The sequence below is a fragment of the Zingiber officinale genome, chromosome 11B, assembly GCF_018446385.1.
Source record: "Zingiber officinale cultivar Zhangliang chromosome 11B, Zo_v1.1, whole genome shotgun sequence".
NCBI lineage: Eukaryota > Viridiplantae > Streptophyta > Magnoliopsida > Zingiberales > Zingiberaceae > Zingiber > Zingiber officinale.
Genome location: NC_056007.1, coordinates 31,398,855 through 31,419,564, shown reverse-complemented (window position 1 = coordinate 31,419,564; position 20,710 = coordinate 31,398,855).

The following is a 20,710-nucleotide window of genomic DNA, read 5'->3' as shown; positions in this document are numbered from 1 at the left end:
ATTTAGACTATGATTCATTGAGTCAATTTAAACCAATGAATAGAGATTTATTAAATTAAATTGATTTGAATCAAAGAGTAGATTTGATCTACTATGGGAGATAAGAGGTCAAGTTTGACTTGACTTGTGAGGGAAGATGAAGGGTCAAGTTTGACTTGACCAAATGCCATTTCATTGTGACTTGGCATGGGCCGGCCAATGATGATGTTCCACATCATCAAGGCTACATCATTGTGTACCACCTCATGAGGAAGACCAAGAGCCATGACTCTTAGTATTACATGGAGGTATAAAGTGCTCTAATAAGTGGCTGGCCACAATGATGGCATGAGAAAGGGTGATTATTCAAGGTCTCTTCTTCTTCCTCTCTTTTCTTTCTCTCCTTCTCCTCCATTGCTAGGACCTCTCAAGAGTGCTAGCACACTCTAAGTGGTTCTCTCCACCTTTTGTCCGTGTGGATACGTGTAGAGGAGTGTACACTTGACACTCTACGAGATCCGACAACCGTTTGGACGAGCGGGATAAGAGAAGGGCATCGCTACAAGGGTATACTTTTTTCATGTAGATCTAAGGTAGATCTAGTGTAGACAAACATGTACATGTACAATTTTATTTATCTTCACATGGATCTGTGGCTAGCTTCGGGGTTTCTGCAACGCAAAAAGCGATTTTTGCGGCTCGAATTGCTAACAGTGGTATCAGAGCCACGTTCGAAGCATGTACATGTTTGTATTTGTTTTTACAAAAAAGGATTTAGATCTATAAGTTTCTGTAATTTTTCTATTTTTATGGATTTTGTGAGTATTTTTCTCGTAGAGGTGAAGCAACAAGTGCTTGGACATTTGTTGGCTTCAAATACTGAGAAAAACCTTCCGAAACGGCAAGGTCTCGCCCAAACAAAATTATTTTGTTTTGGGACAGAGACTTAAGGCGCTATTAGATCAAGATGGGACACTCGTGATATTCATTTCGTGAGAAGGGGCGCTGCCCCTAACCCCGCAAGGGGCGTTGTCTCGTGATCGCGCCCGAAAATCGCTAAACGGGACCGCCACGGAGTTGTGACTCATAAAATTGATAAAAACAGTAGTAAAATTATAGAAATTTATGTAAAATACATAATTTAGAATTATGTATGATATTATTATGGTCATGGCCCAAAACCCCAATTTGATTGGTTTGAAATTGTGTTGTAATTCATAATATGGCCTGGGTGCCATTTTAATATTGTGCGTGTTGTATATGATATGCGACCTGCGTGTCGTGCCTCCTTTATTTATGTTCCCCTTGTAAATAGACTTTAGACTTGAATGTAACTCGAGTTTCATATTTGTAATGTACAAAATGAAGCGGTGGAAGGTTCACTCAAGAAGGAGTTACGAGCAGGATGCTGTCAACACATGGCGGTCAAAGGAGGCGCTTGAAGAAGCCGTTATCCCTAGGTTGACCGTCCGATATTCTCATTGGCTTGAGAAGATCGTAGTAGGGCCATGACCTCATCACAATTTAATTTGCTTGTGTGTATGTGATGCATGCTAATGTAGGGTAATTAGTGCCTTAATGCGTATATGATACACATTCATGATTAGATTTGATCTTAATCAAGTCAACTCGAAATGACTACCAATTTTTGATACCCATCACTACCTCGATCATTTGTTGTTGTTGAATCTGCCAAAGCAGAGCAACACATATTATCTTGGTAGGGTGCGGAGGGACTATCTTGGTCCCGCTTATCAAAGCTTGGGTGAAGACAAACTCAATTAGATTGAGTATAACTAGTTAACTCAATTGGATCGAGTAAAACTATAGGCATTTTCCAACGGTTGGATAAACTAGAGTTGCATAAAGATGTAATTGATAATTAGTTATCTACTGATCATACTAAGTCTTGGGCGATTTAGCCAAAACTAACTCAAGGCATAGTATGATGTGGATCTTGTCCCACGAGAATTATAGCTAATTGGTATGAATTTAGTAGTGTGGTTTGACCACATCCATGACTTGATTCTACAAAAGTCTTATAATTCAGTGGGAGCATCATTTAGTTAAAGGCCTAATTAAATGATCAGTGGAATATGATATTTACTCTCTGCTTTATTTATGTTGTAGATTGCCATGTCGACAAACACGAACACTTTCTCCCTGCGTTCTGTCCTTGACAAGGACAAGCTCAATGGAGCTAATTTTGGCAATCGACAAACACGAACACTTTCTCCCTGCGTTCTATCCTTGACAAGGACAAGCTCAATGGAGCTAATTTCCTGGACTGGTACAGGAATCTGAGAATCATTCTCACACAAGACAGAAAACTGTACGTCCTAGAGTAGCCCATTCCGGAGGCACCTCCTGCCACTGCCACGCGAGCTGACCGAGATGCTGATAAGAAGCATCAAGATGATGCATTAGATGTCTCATGCCTCATGCTCGTAACCATGAAATCTGAGCTTCAAAAGCAACAAGAGTTGATGACTGCTTATGATATGGTTGAACATCTTCGTCAACTATATCAAGGACAAGAAAGGTACGAGAGATTCGAGATCTCTAAGGCACTGTTTCAATGCAAGATGCAAGATGGGACTCCCGTAGGTCCATATTTACTCAAGATGGTTGGGTACATAGATAACCTACAGAGGTTGAGATTCCCACTTGGCCAAGAACTGACCACTGACTTGATCTTGCAAACCTTGGCAGAAAGTTACAGTCAATTTTGTTGGTGTAAGATGCACCAGAATCAAACCTGAGTTTTGATGTTGTCAAAGGTTCAAGTTAAGTCTTGTTATGATCTAACAAGTTTACTGAGTGTGCAGAATATTTACTCAACCGGGAAAGATCTAGTTGGAGGCTAGGCAGGAGAAATCTTAGCAGATTGTGGAACCCAGGAGAAAGTCCAAGTAGGTCAAGGGGAGACGAAGCTTGGCAGTATGATCGAGAGGTCTGAAGGACCGAAGATCAAAGGAAAAGTCCTGGGGAGACGATCAAGGCTGAGTGAGAAGTCCAAACTAGATCTGGAGGATCAAAGTTTGGCAGGTAGGTTGAGGTAAGCAAACTGGAGGAGCGACAGTGAGGTCGGGTTCTCGGAGTGAACAACCTTAGGTCGTTGATCCAACTGAAGAAACCGGGAAGGTTTCCAAGTTGAGATCAAGACAGTTCTATTGCTGTCTTTTATATTACTCATTATGCTATCTTTTATTCATTATTATGCTGTGTGCTAACATCTGTGTTGTAGGAAGTTTTTGTTCTAACACTGTGTTGCAGGACAGACTGGATCGGTCGAGCGAACATGAGCATAACAGAAAGCAAAGAGTTCAGAACAGATCAAAGTCAAAGTTTGATCAAAGCTTGATCGGTCGACCGAATAGTAAGATCGGTCGACCGAACTTGATGACTCAGCAAAGCCAGCTCGCCAGCACCGATCAGCAAGCAAAGGAAATAAGCTGATCGGTCGACCGAACCTGGGGATCGGTCGACTGATCCAATCAACATTAATCGCCCATTAATTCAAGATTCTGGCAGACTTCGACGAACAAGGTAAAAGCTTGTTCGGTCGACCGATAAAAGTGTTCGGTCGACCGAACCATTGAAGGCCAGTTAATGCAGAATTTATAAGCCAGCGTCAGATTCCAGCTGTGGGTGATCGGAGCTGGTTCGGTCGATCGAACATAGGGATCGGTCAACCGAACCTCAGTCCACCTATAAAACCAGGCTCGAAGAAAGAGGCGAAAATAACTTTCTGATCAACCAAAACTCTGTTCTGCAAGCAATTTGAGCTACACGTCTTCGTTAATTCAGCAAGCCACATTGCCCGGAAGTGCCGACCACAAGCTTTGTCTTTCAATCTTCTTGTCGGTATAACTTTACTTTTTGCTTGCATTGTATTTAACTTAAGAAAGATAGTAGGGTGTTACTATCTTGCTCATACTTGTACGATTTGCTTCTTTTCGAAGGATTTCAGAAAGAAGAAATATAGTGATTGCCCATCAGTGCGGTCAAGGACCGCGGGCCTTCGAGTAGGAGTCGAGCTAGGCTCCGAACGAAGTAAAACATTTGTGTCTCTATTTACTTTCCGCTGTGCATGACTTTGATTTAAATACGAAAAGAATAGTTTTTAAAAAGAAGCGATATTCACCCCCCCCTCTATCGCGCTACTCGATCCTATCAATTGGTATCAGAGCAAGGTTAGCTCTGAAATTTCTTAACCGATTTTCTAAGCATCTTTAAAATCTTTTCTTTTCTTCAAATTTTTTTAATATTTCTCATTATCTCTATCTTTTTTAAGCACTACTAATCCCAAGACAAAAGTCTTGGAAATATTTTTTTTTGTGCTTTGCAAGGATGTCGAATTCATATCAAGAAGGCTATAGCATAGTCCGACCTCCACTATTCAAAGGAGAAAACTTTAGCTACTGGAAGAATAGGATGGAGTGTTTCCTGAAGTCCGACATCGAGCTCTGGTTCACAATCTTGAAAGGTTATACTCCTCCAACGAAGGACGGAACAACTCTAGAACCGGAAGAATGGACTCCACAAATGGTCAAAAAGGCACAACTAAATTACAAGGCAATCAACACCATTCAGTGTGGACTCACAATGGAGGAATTGAACTGAGTTGGTCCCTACGACAATGCCAATGACTTGTGGGACTCACTAATCAAATTACATGAAGGAACCGATGACTCAAAGGTAAACAAACGAGATCTTCTTTTAAATAATTTACTTAATATAAAAATGTTTCCTGGAGAGACGGCCTCGCAACTACACGCCGGACTGAAAGACATCCTCAATGGTCTTCACTTGATCGGACACGAACTCAAAAATCGCGACACGATAAGGTACGCTCTGAACGTCTTTCCGAGGAATACTTTGTAGGCATCAATTGTAGATGCATACAAAGTTTCCAAAGATCTTTCAATTCTTAAGTTAGATGAATTGTTTTGCGAGTTGGAATTACATGAGCAATCTAACATGAACCATGTCGAGAAAGGAGTTGCTTTGTATGCAGGTTCAAACAAAGAGACAAAATAAAAAACAAAGATCGAGTCTGAAAGCGAGTCAGACTCAGATTCAACAAACGAAGAAGAACTAGTCAACATGGTCCGAAGATTGTTGACTAAGAAAAAGTTCAGAAGAAATACCAAAAAGATTCAACCGAACCAGATCCAAAACAAATCAGAAATGATTTATTATGGATGCAACAAAAAGGGGCATTTCAAAAACGAATGCCCTAATCAGAAAGAAGAACGACCCAAATCGACAAGGCGAAAGAAGGCACTTTAAGTGACTTGGGACGAAACCTCTTCCGACGAATCTGACACGGAACAAATGAAGCACTCGAGTCACCTTGCATTTATGGCAAGGAACGAAGATTCCGAGTCCGAGTCCGACGAAGAATACGAGTTCGAGATCGACCTCGATTCCGAGAGAAGCCCCAGATCGAAAGATCCGAATATGGTAACGATTTATTCAAAGTCAAATTTACTTAAAGTAGTTAAATGTTTGTTTAAAAAATTAGTAAATTCAGAAAAACAAAATAACTTGTTACTTAAGGAAATAGACCACCTTAAGCAACAAGTTAGCTTGAGTGACTCGACTAACCAAGTTCAAATCGGAACTTCGACACAAGTTGAAAAACATGAGGAAGAAAATTCAGATTTGAAAGGTCAAGTCGAGCGACTCAAGAAAACTTTTGAAAGGTTCGAAATGGGATCCAAGTGTCTAAATATGGTACTTGGATCGCAACGAGCCGTGTACAACAAATCGGGGCTTGGCTATAAACCGAACAAAATAAACAAATCATACATGTCTCTAATCAGTCAAAATGTTAGAAGTCAAGTCCAAGCATGGGTTCAAACAAAACACTTAATCAAATCAATCAAACCAAACCACTACTTGGTCCCTAAGAGTCAAATCAATTACTTAGATAGACCTTATCTAAGCTATGACTCAGGGGGAGCAACTAGGAAAACAATCCAACCAACTTAATTAAACCAAACTTAATACTTAGGATTATGATTATTAGAACGGTTAGATGAAAAAAGTTTACCAAACCCTATAACATAGCACCGGAATGGATTGGGATGATAGTACGTCAAGGAAACTCTGTCGAAGGCATGTCTAGGTTGAATATGGAATTCTACCTGATGCACTAGACTTAGTGGATCTGACCGAAGCTACCCCAGTCAAACATGGGCTAGTTAGACCAAAATTTAGTATTAAGTTTTTTGGGCAGGAACAGTTTGGAAAGTCTTCAGCAAGTGGTCTAATGATATTCAAGTAGGCCATATGCCTCGCCACTGAACTGAAACTTATCCTTAGGACGCCTGCTTGATTAACCCAAAGCTAAGTTTGAATCTAACATGGGTTCAATAACCTCTTTCAATAAAATTAATTCTAATTTGAACTTAATTAATTTAATTCAAATTTAATTCAAATTTAATTCAAACTAATTCAATTTTTAAAAATTAATTTTAAATTATTTTAAAACTTAATTAAATTATTTTAAAACTTAATTAAATTATTTTAAAAACTTAATTAAATTATTTTAAAACTTAATTAAATTATTTTAAAACTTAATTAAATTAAATTATTTTAAAACTTAATTAAATTATTTTAAAACATAATTAAATTATTTTAAAACTTAATTAAATTATTTTAAAACTTAATTAAATTATTTTAAAACTTAATTAAATTATTTTAAAACTTAATTAAATTATTTTAAAACTTAATTAAATTATTTTAAAACTTAATTAAATTATTTTAAAAATTAATTAAAATTATTTTAAACTTAATTAAATTATTTTAAACTTAATTAAAATTATTAAATTATTTTAAAAAACATAATTAAAATTATTTTAAAATTAATTAAAATTATTTTAAAAATTATTTTAAACTTATTATTATTAAAAACTATTTTAAACTTATTCAAATTATTTTAAATTTATTAAAAAATTATTTTAACTTATTAAAAATTATTTTAAATTAAAACTTAATCAATTTACTTGATTCAAACAATAAATAATACATATTAAATTCATGTAAATCAATTAAAGTTCAAAATCACTTATTTAATCCCTTAACCACACTTTGGTCTCATCCTACATTTTGTAGGATTCCAAAGCTCTGGATAAATGGATTTTGGATTGCGGGTGTTCCAGACACATGACTGGGGATCAGCACAAATTTATCAACATTGAATTAAAAAATTTAGGGTCCGTTGCCTTTGGAAACAATGGCAAGTTAAAGGTAATCAGTACAGGTGAAATTCAATTACAGTCAAACATTTCAATTAAAAAGGTTTTACTTGTTGAACATTTTAATTATAATTTACTTAGTATAAGTCAACTTTGTGATTCAGGTTTTAAGGTTCAATTTTTGTCTTCTAAATGCTTAATAAGTTACAATGACTCAATTAATGTTTTATTGAAAGGTTTTAGAGACAAAAATATATACTCCATTCATCTACCTAAAACAATATCTAAATGTCTTTTAGCAAATAATGATGAAACTTGGTTATGACATAGGAGATTAGCTCATACTCACCTTAGAAAATTATTAAAATTAAGCAAAAATGGTTTAGTTAAAGGTTTGCCAAAATTAGGAAATCCTTTAAATAAATTTTGTAACTCCTGTCAACAAGGTAAACAAATTAAATCAACTCATAAAATTACAAATCAAAATAGAACAAGTAAAATACATGAATTAATACATTTGGATTTATTTGATTCTCATGGAATAAAATCTTTTAATGGAAATCTATATTGTTTAGTAATCATTGATGACTACTCTAGATATACTTGGGTAAAATTTTTATCTAACAAAAATGAAACCTTTGAAACATTCTAGAATTTTTGTAAACAAGTAGAAAATGATAGAGATATTAAAATAAAAAGGATAAGAAGTGATAATGGAGGAGAATTCAGAAATCATAATTTTAATAATTTTTGTTTAGAAAATGGTTATCACCATGAGTTTTCATGCCCTAAAACACCACAACAAAATGGCTTAGTAGAACGTAAGAATAGAACCTTACAAGAAGCTGCCCGAACCATGATAAATGAATACAATACACCAAAATACTTTTGGGCTGAAGCTGTTAACACAGCCTGTTATGTTCAAAATCGGATTATAATTAATAAAGATAAAAATAAAACATCCTATGAAATTTATTTCAACAAAATTCCTAATATAAAATATTTTAAAGTTTTTGGTTGTAATGTTCATATTTTAAATCTTAAAGATCACTTAGGCAAATTCACTTCAAAAACTAACTTGGGAATTTTTCTAGGGTATTCATCTACGAGTAGGGCATATAGGGTTTATAACAAATCTACTTTGAAAATTGAGGAAACAACAAATGTAACATTTAATGAAATTGATATTGATTCTACTATTCAACCTCACTCAAATGGTAATCAAGTAGATGATGAAGAATTATCTAACCTTAAAGAATCTGAAAATTCAAAATTATTAAAATCTAACCCTCACCATCCGGTCAATCAAATCTTAGGGAATCCTGAATTAAGAGTTCAAACAAGATTTGCTTTTATAAATCTAAGTCAAATAGCATTGATATCTAAAATTGAACCTAAAAATATAAATGATGCATTAATAGAACCAGACTGGGTAATTGCAATGCAAGAAGAATTAAACCAATTTGAACGAAATCAGGTTTGGGACTTAGTACCTCTACCAATAAATAAAACGGTCATTGATACTAAATGGGTGTTTAGAAACAAATTAGATGATCAAGGTAATATTTTAAGAAATAAAGCTTGTTTAGTAGCAAAAGGGTTTAGTCAAGTCGAAGAACTAGATTACGACGAGACTTATGCCCCGGTAGCTAGACTTGAATCAATTAGAATGTTGTTAGCCTATGCTGCATTTAAGGGATTCAAGTTATACCAAATGGATGTTAAATCTGCATTTCTAAATGGCGTTATTAAGGAGGAAGTCTACGTTAGTCAACCACCCGGTTTTGAAAATCTAGAAAATCCAACCTATGTCTTTAAACTTAAAAAAGCTTTATATGGATTAAAACAAGCACCTAGGGCTTGGTATGAACGTTTATCTAGTTTTCTAAAATCCAAGGGTTTTAAAGAAGGCCAAATTGATCCTACACTTTTTATTAAAACCTTTAACTCAGATATTTTTATAGCCCAGGTTTATGTAGACGATATTGTATTTGGTTCAACTAATTCAAAATTCTTAAAAGAATTTGTCACCTTAATGGAAAATGAATTTGAAATGAGTTTAGTTGGTGAATTAAATTATTTTTTAGGTCTTCAAATTAAACAAACTAAAGATGGTAATTATGTACATCAAACTAAATATACAAAAGAACTTCTTAAAAAATTTGGTATGGAAAACTGTAAAGGGCTTAAAACACCAATGGCTAGTAATCTAACCCTTGATAATGATGAAAATGGTATACCTGTTGATTTAAAATATTACAGAAGTATGACAGGGAGTTTACTTTATCTAACTGCAAGCCGACCTGACATTTTATTTTCAGTTAGTATGTGTGTCCGATATCAAACTTGTGCAAAAGAAACTCATCTTTCATTGGTTAAAAGAATTATCAAATATTTAAAAAGCACTATCAATGTGGGAATTTGGTACCCAAGAACCTCACATTTTGACTTAGTCAGATACTCGGATTCAGATTATGCTGGGTGTAAGTTAGATAGAAAGAGTACAAGTGGAGGTTGTCAGTTGTTAGGATCTTCTTTGGTTAGTTGGTTTAGTCGTAAGCAACAATGTGTTGCCTTATCTACCACTGAAGCCGAATACATAGCAATGGGTGAATGTGTGGCTCAATTGTTGTGGATGTCTCATACATTAAAAGATTTTAATCTAGATTATAAAAATGTAAAAACCTACATTGATAATATTAGCTCTATAAATCTTACTAAAAATCTAGTACATCACTCTAGAACTAAACATATAGAGGTTAAGCATCACTTCATTAGAGATCATGTGTCTAAAGGGAATATTGAACTTAATTATATTGAATCCAAATCTAACTTGGCAGACATTTTTACTAAACCCTTACCTGAAGCAGAATTTAGTAATCTTAGAAGACAATTAGGGTTATGTTTTGTAGAATAGGTTCTTTGTTTTTGAAAATTACTACGTAGTTTATTTTTCAAAATTATTTTTGTAAAAATTCCCATTTCAAATTTTTGTTTTTAAAAAAAATACTTTGAAACTATTTTTCAGTCTATGGAATAGCCTAGGTTTTACCGTAGAATTGCATGATCCTATAGTTCTAGGAGCCAACATCTCACAAGCACAGTAGGATCCCTTGTTTGATAACTTAGAATGGGTGAGATGCTTAGGTCTTAGCCCTAGATTTCAGGTGCTTATGTCAGTGCATCGCTATAAATCTGGGCTTTAAATAACAAACATTGATCAATTTGAGTTGACTAGTAAGTAAAACCTTGCTAGTTATAAATGCTCAAATTGACCAACCTGAGTCAACTTGCTACTATCTTGTGATAGCTAGTCTTGGATAAAGGTTGGACATTTCATCATAAGGACAAATTTTCCCTTAGTTTACCAAACCATGCTTGGACTTTTAGGATAAATATCAATTTTAGGGGGAGTTATTTTCAAAATAGTTTTATAAACTTTTTATTGTTTCAAATTATTTTCTTTAAACACGTTTTCAAAATTTTTCACTTAGTCTATTTATTTTCAAAATTGTTTTCTCTAACATCTTTTTCAAAAAAAAAAAAAAATTCAAGATTGATTTTCTTTCTTCTTTAACTCTTTTCAAATCATTTTATCATTAAACTCTTTTTCAAATTTTGATCACTTAGTAAAATTATGGTTTTGAAACTTAGACGAATGTGTTATCATTTCAAAACTTAGTATATTTTTGAACAATTAGTTTTCCTTTACTAAAGAGTTTTACTTCTCATTACTTGTTTAATCTTTCCTCATTTTCAGAAATGTTAGACTTTCTTATGTTCTATGTTTAGATTTTTTGACTTCCCCTAATTTTGATGTGTGTCAAAGGGGGAGAGATAGTGAATTCAGGGGGAGATGATTATTTCAAGGGGAGAAATAAGAATTGAAATTGCTTGTTTATTTACTAGTTGCATATGTTTAACTTAACTTTGAACTTTGGTTGCCAAACATCAAAAAGGGGGAGATTGTTGGTGCAAGATACACTAGAATCAAACCTGAGTTTTGATGTTGTCAAAGGTTCAAGTTAAGTCTTGTTATGATCTAACAAGTTTACTGAGTGTGCAGAATATTTACTCAACTGGGAAAGACCTAGTTGGAGGCTAGGCAGGAGAAATCTTAGTAGATTGTGGAACCCAGGTGAAAGTCCAAGTAGGTCGAGGGGAGACGAAGCTTGGTAGTATGATCGAGAGGTCTGAAGGACCGAAGATCAAAGTAAAAGTCCTGGGGAGCCGATCAAGGCTGAGTGAGAAGTCCAAACTAGATCTGGAGGATCAAAGTTTGGCAGGTAGGTTGAGGTAAGCAAACTGGGGGAGCGACAGTGAGGTCGGGTTCCCGGAGGGAACAACCTTAGGTCCTGATCCAACTGAAGAAACCGGGAAGGTTTCCAAGTTGAGATCAAGACAGTTCTATTGTTGTCTTTTATATTACTCATTATGCTGTCTTTTATTCATTATTATGCTGTGTGCTAACATCTGTGTTGCTGGAAGTTTTTGTTCTAACACTGTGTTGCAGGACAGACTGGATCGGTCGACCAAACTAGCGGTTCAGTCGACCGAACATGAGCATAACAGAAAGCAAACAGTTCAGAACAGATCAAAGTCAAAGTTCGATCAAAGCTTGATCGGTCGACCGAATAGTAAGATCGGTCGACCGAACTTGATGACTCAGCAAAGCCAGCTCGCCAGCACCGATCAGCAAGCAAAGGAAATAAGCTGATCGGTCGACTGAACCTGGGGATCGGTCGACCGATCCAATCAACATTAATCGCCCATTAATTCAAGATTCTGGCAGACTTCGACGAACAAGGTAAAAGCTTGTTCGGTCGATCGATAAAAGTGTTCGGTAGACCGAACCATTGAAGGCCAGTTAATGCAGAATTTACGAGCCAGCGTTAGATTCCAGCTGTGGGTGATCAGAGCTGGTTCGGTCGACCGAACAGAGGGATCGGTCGACCGAACCTCAGTCCACCTATAAAACCAGGCTCGAAGACATAGGCCAAAATAACTTTCTGATCAACCAAAACTCTGTTCTGCAAGCAATTTGAGCTACACATCTTCGTTAATTCAGCAAGCCACATTGCCCGGAAGTGCCGACCACAAGCTTTGTCTTTCAATCTTCTTGTCGGTATAACTTTACTTTTTGCTTGCATTGTATTTAACTTAAGCAAGATAGTAGGGTGTTACTATCTTGCTCATACTTGTACGATTTGCTTCTTTTCGAAGGATTTCGGAAAGAAGAAATATAGTGATTGCCCATCGGTGCGGTCAAGAACCGCGGGCCTTCGAGTAGGAGTCGAGCTAGGCTCCGAACGAAGTAAAACATTTGTGTCTCTATTTACTTTCCGCTGTCCACGACTTTGATTTAAATACGAAAAGAATAGTTTTTAAAAAGAAGCGATATTTACCCCCCCCCTCTATCGCGCTACTCGATCCTATCAAATTTGTCATGAATTACAACATGAACGAAATTGATAAGCCACTGCCTGAGCTGCTAAGCATGTTGCGAACTGCTGAGCTCAACCTTAAGAAGGTAAAGCCCAACTCCATTCTGATGGTGCAAAAGCATAAAGGCAAGGGAAAGCCTAAAAGCAAGGGAAAGTCCCATGCCAAGGGCAAATGCAAGGTAATGAAACCTAAAGGAGGGGTTGCCAAGGATGCTACCTGCTTCCACTGCGGTCAGATCGGGCACTGGACTACAAAGGATACCTAGAAGATCTTAAGAAGAAGAGAAATGAGATTTCTACTTTAGGTATATATGTTATAGAAGTCAATCTCTCTATTTCTTCATCGTGAGTATTAAATATCAGTTGTGCTTCTCATATTTGTACTAATGTACAGGCACAGAGAAATAGTAGGACATTGACGAAGGCCGAGGTGGACCTACGAGTAGGCAATGGAGCACGGGTTGCTGCTGTTGCTGTAGAAACTTACTTTCTATCTTTGCCCTCTGGGCTTGTACTAGAATTAGATGAATGTTGTTATGTACCTGCTCTCATAAAGAACATCATTTCAGTTTCTTGTTTAGACAAGAAAGGCTTTTCTTTTATAATAAAGAACAAATGTTATTCCGTTTATTTGAAAGATATGTTCCATTGTAGTGCACCTCTGATGAACGAACTCTACATTCTAGACTTAGAGAACCCTATCTATAACATAAGTACCAAAAGGTTCAAGTCAAATGAAATGAACCGAACCTATCTCTGGCATTGTCGCTTAGGTCATATAAATGAGAATCGCTTATCCCAGCTCCATAAAGATGGTTTGCTGGACTCATTTGATTTTGAATCATATGAGACATGCGAGTCATGCCTACTGGGCAAGATGACCAAGACTCCCTTTAGTGACATAGCGAAAGAGCAACTGACTTGTTAGGACTTATACATAGTGATGTATGTTGCCCTTTCAATGTCACTGCCAGAGGTGGTTATAGGTACTTTATTACATATACTGATGACTTCAGTATATATGGTTATATGTATCTGATGACACATAAGTCACAATCCTTTGAAAAGTTCAAAGAATTCAAGAATAAAGTACAAAATCAGCTAGGCAAGAGTATTAAAATACTTCGATCAGATCGAGGTGGTGAATACCTTAGCCATGAGTTTCGTGACTATCTAGCTAAGTGTAAGATTCTATCCCAACTCACTCCTCTTGGAACACCACTGTGGAATGGTGTATCCGAAAGGAGGAATAATACCCTATTAGATTGTTAGAATGTATACTAAAAGCCTAGCTTTTGTAAACAATTATTTGTTGAAATAAAAGAATCACATTGGTCAATATCTGCATTTATTTGTTAAATGTAATTGTTCAATTAATTTATATAGTAGATAACATGGAGTGTGGTGTCACAATCAGAAGATCATGTTGTCAGTTCTCTATAAATTATAAACAAGTTGCTCATGATTAAGATGGAAAGGAACAAACCATCAGAATAGTCGTAGTGTAATTAAGTATTAGTATATCTTGACTAATAAATTACACTGATACACTTTAAGTGTATTGAGTAGGACCATTTAGGTAAGTTCTTTTTGTACTGACTTAGTAAAAGAACTAGACCTTAGTTATTATGGAAGTGTGTACTCTTAATCCTAATATAATAACAAGGACATATATTTAATATTTATTTCTTTAACTTATCAAAGGGTGAGGTTTAGCTCGATAAATCAATATGCCCGATAAGTTGGGAAATGATATTACTTATAGTGTGTGTTGTTGATTATAGAAGGAATCTGTGTCCTAGTTATCTAGGTTGAGAATGTCTCCAAGAGGAACTCATAAGGATTGTCATGTTAAACCCTGTAGGTGGACCTAGTCCGACATGACAATAAAGTTGAGTGGTGCTACTCTTGGAGCTAGATATTAATTAAATGAGTTGTCAGTAATTTACTTAATTAGTGGACATTCGTAATCTTAAACACAGGGAGACTAACACACTTATGATAAGAAGGAGCCCATAATGTAATTTGGGATTGGTGCGGTAGTGCAGTAATAACTCTCTATTGGAATGAGTTATTATCGATGAACTTGAGTTGTGTGTTTGGGGCGAACACGAGATACTCAAGCTCATCAGAAGACCAAAACCAATTTCTCCTCTAGGTCCCTGTCGTAGCCTCTTTATAGCCTCAAGTCCATCCAAATATAAGGCTCTTCTTGGTGTCCAAGAAGGGGGCCGGACCATTGCTTGGTGACCAAGTAATGGCCGACCACATCCTCTTATAGGGGTCGACCCTATTGCTTGGTGACCAAGCTTGTAGGGGCCGGCCAATATTAATTCAAATAGGAGGGTTGTTTTGAATTTTTAAAATCTTCTCTTTGTAGAAAACTATAAGTTTTAAAAGAGAGATTTTAATTTTAAAAACTTTCCTTATTTGAATTTGGTCACATGTTTTAATAGAGTGTTTTAAAAGTTTTAAAACTTTCCTTTTTTAACCATCCTCATGGTTTAGGAAAAAAGGGAGATAAGTTTTAAAATTAAAATTTTCTATCATCATGTTAAAAAAGGAAATTTTATAAGAGAGTTTTTAAATTTTAAAACATGGTTTTAATTTTTAGAAACTTTCCTTTTTTAACTCCTACTTTAGGAAAGAAGAGCATGTAAAATTTTATAAGAGTTTTTCTTGTAAAATTTTATAAAAATAAAATTCATTTTTCCCCTTGATGAGGTGGCCGACCTCCTTGCTTGGTGCCCAAGCAAGTGGCCGACCATATTAAATTATTTAAAATCATCACAAAATTAAATTTGGTGATTGATTCAATCAAGAGGAAAGAAAAGGAAAAATTAAAAGGGAATAGGAAAAACTCTTGGATGATTTTATTTTTTGTAAAATGTTTTTCCTTGTTTTCCCTGGGCAAGTAATATAAAAGAAGGGGTGAGGGGGCTTCATGAGACACAACTCTTATTCTATTGCTTGGAGGTCTTTTGGTGGCTGACCCTCTCCCTTCTCCCTTTCCCTTTTCTCTCTTCTCCTTGGTGGTGGTGGTGGCTGAATCTTAGAGGAAGGGGAAGGACTCTTTTGGGTGGTGTTCACCCACACGACGTCCAAGGCGAGGTGAGGAATACGACAGAAGATCTCGAGGTCATTAGCTTTCAAAGAGAAGGTATAACTAGTAATTTACTTCCGCATCATACTAGTTATTTTCTTTGTAAGAATTCTAAATACAAGAGGCAATTAGATCTATTTTATTGAATTTATTTTTTGATTTTGTGTTTTCTTATTTTTCAAATTTGTAATTCGATTGTTCTTTTTGGTCAACCTAGAGTTATTTAAGGAAATAAATATTAGCTTTCCTTAAAAGGCTTTGCCTAGGCGGTGGTGGTTGCTCCTATATCCAAGAAGACCATGTGCCTCGCCATGCAGTCCTGGAAGCCAATTTTGGAATTTAATATTTATGGAATTAATAACTTAGGTAGATTTGAATCAATAGTGTTAAGTTCCGCTTGCGATTCAAATCTAAACCATTAAGAACAGATAAGTTAAATTTGGAATCAATGATGTTATGTTCCGTCTGCGATTCCTGATTTAACTTCTAAAGAACACAATATGTTATTTAAGAAAATGTTCGACACTTGTACAAAAAGTTTTGTACAGTGGAACCGATATGCTTTCCTAGGTTTAACCAACAATTGGTATCAGAGCTAGGGTTTGCCTCTGTGTATTTTTAGAATTCAAATAGGTTATGCACTTGTCATGCATAATTTAGGCAGAAAAATTGTAGGATGTGCTAACTCTTTGGTTGCAGGCTCCAACTATTATGGCTTATTGATATTGTGTGTGATTGGACCCTTGGACATGTCAAGGACATTATTTGTGTGCATGATTGTGTGTATAAAATACAGCAGGAGTTGTATTATTTTTAGAATTTTATTTTTGTTCGATCTAGAATATATGTACATTCCCTCGTGGAATATAGGATTGATATATGTAAAATTCTATTTTTGTTGCGGATCGGATTCTTGCGAGGCGTGGTACTTTTGGAGCACTAGAGGCCCAGCGGAATAAGAAGCAAGATGGATGTGACAACTCGACCCGATGGCAGTGGCTAAAGATGGCAGCAGCTAGGGTTGGAGCATACTGAAGACAGTGATGGAAAATGCCATAATAGTTGGAAAATTAATTTCCAAATTTATTGCTTTTATTTACTGTGATGTTTATATGCATGTGATGTATGCTAGGATAGGTTAAAAATCCTCATTTTTAAATGACGAAGTGGGAGAGGGATTTTAATAAATCCCATGGTCTCCATTACTGGTTTGTAAGTGATGCAACAAGCCTGCGTGTTGGCTCTGAGTGCCTCCCTCCACAACGGATGGGTTTGTTGCGGATCACTAGATCAAACTTCCTTTTATGGATGGTTATAGGAAATTATTTAGGAGCGTGTGATCTTCTCCAACTAAAGGGGAACAATCCTATTTAATGGACTTAGTATCAAGTAATGGTATACACTTAGACGCATTTAATAGTATCCTCCCCAACGGAGTCACTGCTATTGTCTTGTGTGACCAAAGTGAAACCAACTATTAATTTTATTTGTCATAAAGTTAGTATGACAAGATAATAAAATTAATGGGTCACACCCTCCCTTACAAATGATGAATTTGTATACGTCCACACTAACGTGGCATGCAATATTCACAGTGATTTGAGGTGTTGGTTAATTTAAAATAGTATTGTTTGAGGAATCAATATTATTCTAAATTTAGAGTCTTGACCAAAGTTTATTTTTGTGATTCTTTGAATGACTTTCAACCCACTAGCCATTATACTGAAAGAGAACAAACTTACTGGTCCTAACTATATTGATTGGAAAAGAAACCTAGACATTGTTTTTACTGCTGAAAGCTATAATTTTGTATTGACTGAGGCATGCCCTGATGCACCTGACGGTGACTCTACCCCAGAGGAGATTGAGTATTATAAGAAATGGGTAAAAGCTAATGAGATGGCGCGGTGTTACATTTTGGCATCAATGTCAAATGTTTTGCAACATCAGCATCAAGATTTACCAACAGCATATGATATAATGAACAATCTCAAAGAACTCTTTGGGCACCAGAGTCGGACTGCTAGGTAAGAGGCAATGAGAAAGCTAATGACAGCTACCATGTCTGAGGGGACACCCGTAAGGTACCATATCCTCAAAATGATGGCTTATCTGAATGAAATACAAGTCCTTGGAGGAGAAATTGATGGGGAAACCCAGGTCGATATAATTCTCCAAACGCTACCCAGTAGTTTTGAGCAGTTCCGTCTAAACTATAACATGAACAAAAGAGAGTATACATTGGCGGAACTTCTGACAGAACTACAGGCAATAGAAGGAATATTTCGTCACAGTTCTCAGATTCACTATACTGAAAATGGTTCTACTTCTAAGTCAAAAGGCAAGAAGAAGAAGAAACAGGTCTTTTCAGCAAAGAAGGTGAATAAACCTTAGAGTACAGGAAAGAAAGCTGGAATGAAGAAGCCGAAGGGCAAGTGCTTCATCTGCAAGCAGTCTGGACTTTGGAAAGCGGATTGTCCTCGTAGGAACCAGAACAATAAAGGTATATCTCATACTTTAGTAGTTGAAACATGTTTAGTGGTGTTATCTACCAACACCTGGTGTGTAGATACGGGAGCCACTGATCATGTCTACAATTCTTTGCAGGGGTTCCAGGAAACCCGGCGACTATTTAATGGAGAGATAACTGTCTACATGGGCAATGCTAATAAGGTGGCGGCTGTTGCAGTGGGAGACGTCTACTTATCTTTTGATAGAAATAGAAATTTGATTTTAAGAAATTGTCTTTATGTACCCAGTTTTAGAAAGAATTTAATTTCAGTTTCTAATCTATATATGGATGGATATTCAGTTTCCTTTAGTAACAATGTCGTTATAAAGAGAAATAAGGTGATTATCTGTTCTGGTGCATTGGTTGGCAATTTATACACTTTGAATCCAATTTCTCTTATAAAGTAAAATATGGAAATTAATAGCACATCTTCTAACTCTAATAAGAGAAAAGAACCTTCGGAAATGAACCAAACATATCTTTGGCATCTAAGGCTTGGACATATTAACTTAAGTAGGATTCGAAGGCTTATAGCCGATGGACTATTGGGTTCATTAGAGTTGGAAAACTTTCCAACATGTGAATCCTCCTTGGAAGGTAAAATGACCAAGAGACCTTTTAAGGCCAAGGGGTATAGAGCCAAAGATGCATTAGAACTGGTTCATTCTGATTTGTGTGGTCCTATGTATATCCAGGCAAGAGGTGGTTATGAATACTTCATCTCCTTTATAGACGATTATTCAAGATACGGATACATTTAGCTGTTGCACCGCAAGTCTGAATGCTTTGACAAGTTCAAAGAATATAGGGCTGATGTGGAGAAACGTCTTGGTTAAAGTATCAAGACACTACGGTCTGACCGTGGTGGCGAATACCTCTTTGGAGAGTTTAGGAATTACTTATCAGAAGTCGGGATTCAATCCCAATTGACTGCACCTGGTACACCCCAGCAGAATGGTGTGGTAGAACCAAGGAATAGGACTCTTATGGAAATGGTTAGATCGATGATGAGTTATTCAAAATTACCAAATTCGTTTTAGGGATATGCTTTAGAAACAGCAGTGTACATTCTGAATATGGTACCTTCTAAAACAGTTCCTTCTACTCCCATAGAATTATGGAATGGGCGTAAGCCTAGTCTGAATTATATCCGGATATGGGGTAGTCCAGCACATGTGCTGAAGGGAGATACTGACAAGTTGGAATCACGTACAGTAGTTTGTTTGTTTGTAGGATATCCTAAGGAAACGAAAGGTGATTTGTTTTATAATCCTAAAAATCAGAAGATCATGGTTAGCACCAATGCTTGATTTTTAGAAGAAGATTATGTAATGAACCATAAGCCCATGAGTGAAATAGTTCTAGAAGAAATTAGAGAGGACACGTCTACTTTGGTACCAACAGTACAAGATGAAGTACCACAAGCGACTGCAACACGTGTCACACATGATACACAACCACAGACGGTGCCTCATCATAGTGGGAGGGTTGTAAGGCAACCTGAGAGATTCATGTTTTTGGGAGAATCTTCGGACTTGATCTCGGGTAAACATGAACCTGATCCCCGGACATATAATGAAGCACTCTAAGATATACATGCAGTATCTTGGCAAAAGGCAATGAATTCTGAAATAGAGTCTATGTACTCTAATAAGGTCTGGGAGCTTGTAGAACCACCTGATGGTGTAAAAGCCGTTGGATGCAAGTGGATCTACAAAAGGAAAAGAGGGATAGATGGGAAGGTAGAAACCTTCAAAGCAAGGCTTGTTGCGAATGGGTATACTCAGAAAGAGGGAATCGACTATGAGGAGACTTTTTCACCGGTAGTCATGCTTAAGTCTATCCGGATACTCTTGTCCATTGCCGCTCATATGGATTATGAGATTTGGCAAATGGATGTCAAGACAACTTTCTTTAACGGAAGTGTTGAAGAAAACATCCATATGAAGCAACCAGAAGGGTTCATTGAAAAGGGCAAAGAGCATCTAGTGTGTAAGCTCAATCGGTCCATTTATGGACTAAAGCAAGCTACAAGATCTTGGAACATCCAGTTTAATGAAGTAATGCAGTCATATGGGTTTATTCAGTGTCCGGATGAGTCTTGTGTATACAAGAAGTGTAACGGAAACGTGGTGGTATTTCTTGTACTATACGTAGATGATATTTTGTTAATTGGCAACAATGCCAAGGTATTATCGGACGTAAGAGTATGGTTGTCCAAACAATTTGATATGAAGGACTTAGGAGAATGTGCACACATTATTGGGATCAAAGTTATAAGGGATCGCAAGAAAAGAATATTGTGCCTATCCCAAGCTTTATATATAGATACAATCCTTGCTCGTTTTAGCATGCAAAACTCCAAGAAAGGTTTCTTACCTTTTAGGCAAGGAGTAGCCTTATCTAAAGAGATGTCCCCAAAGACATCAAAGGAGATTGAGGACATGAAGGCAGCTCCTTATGC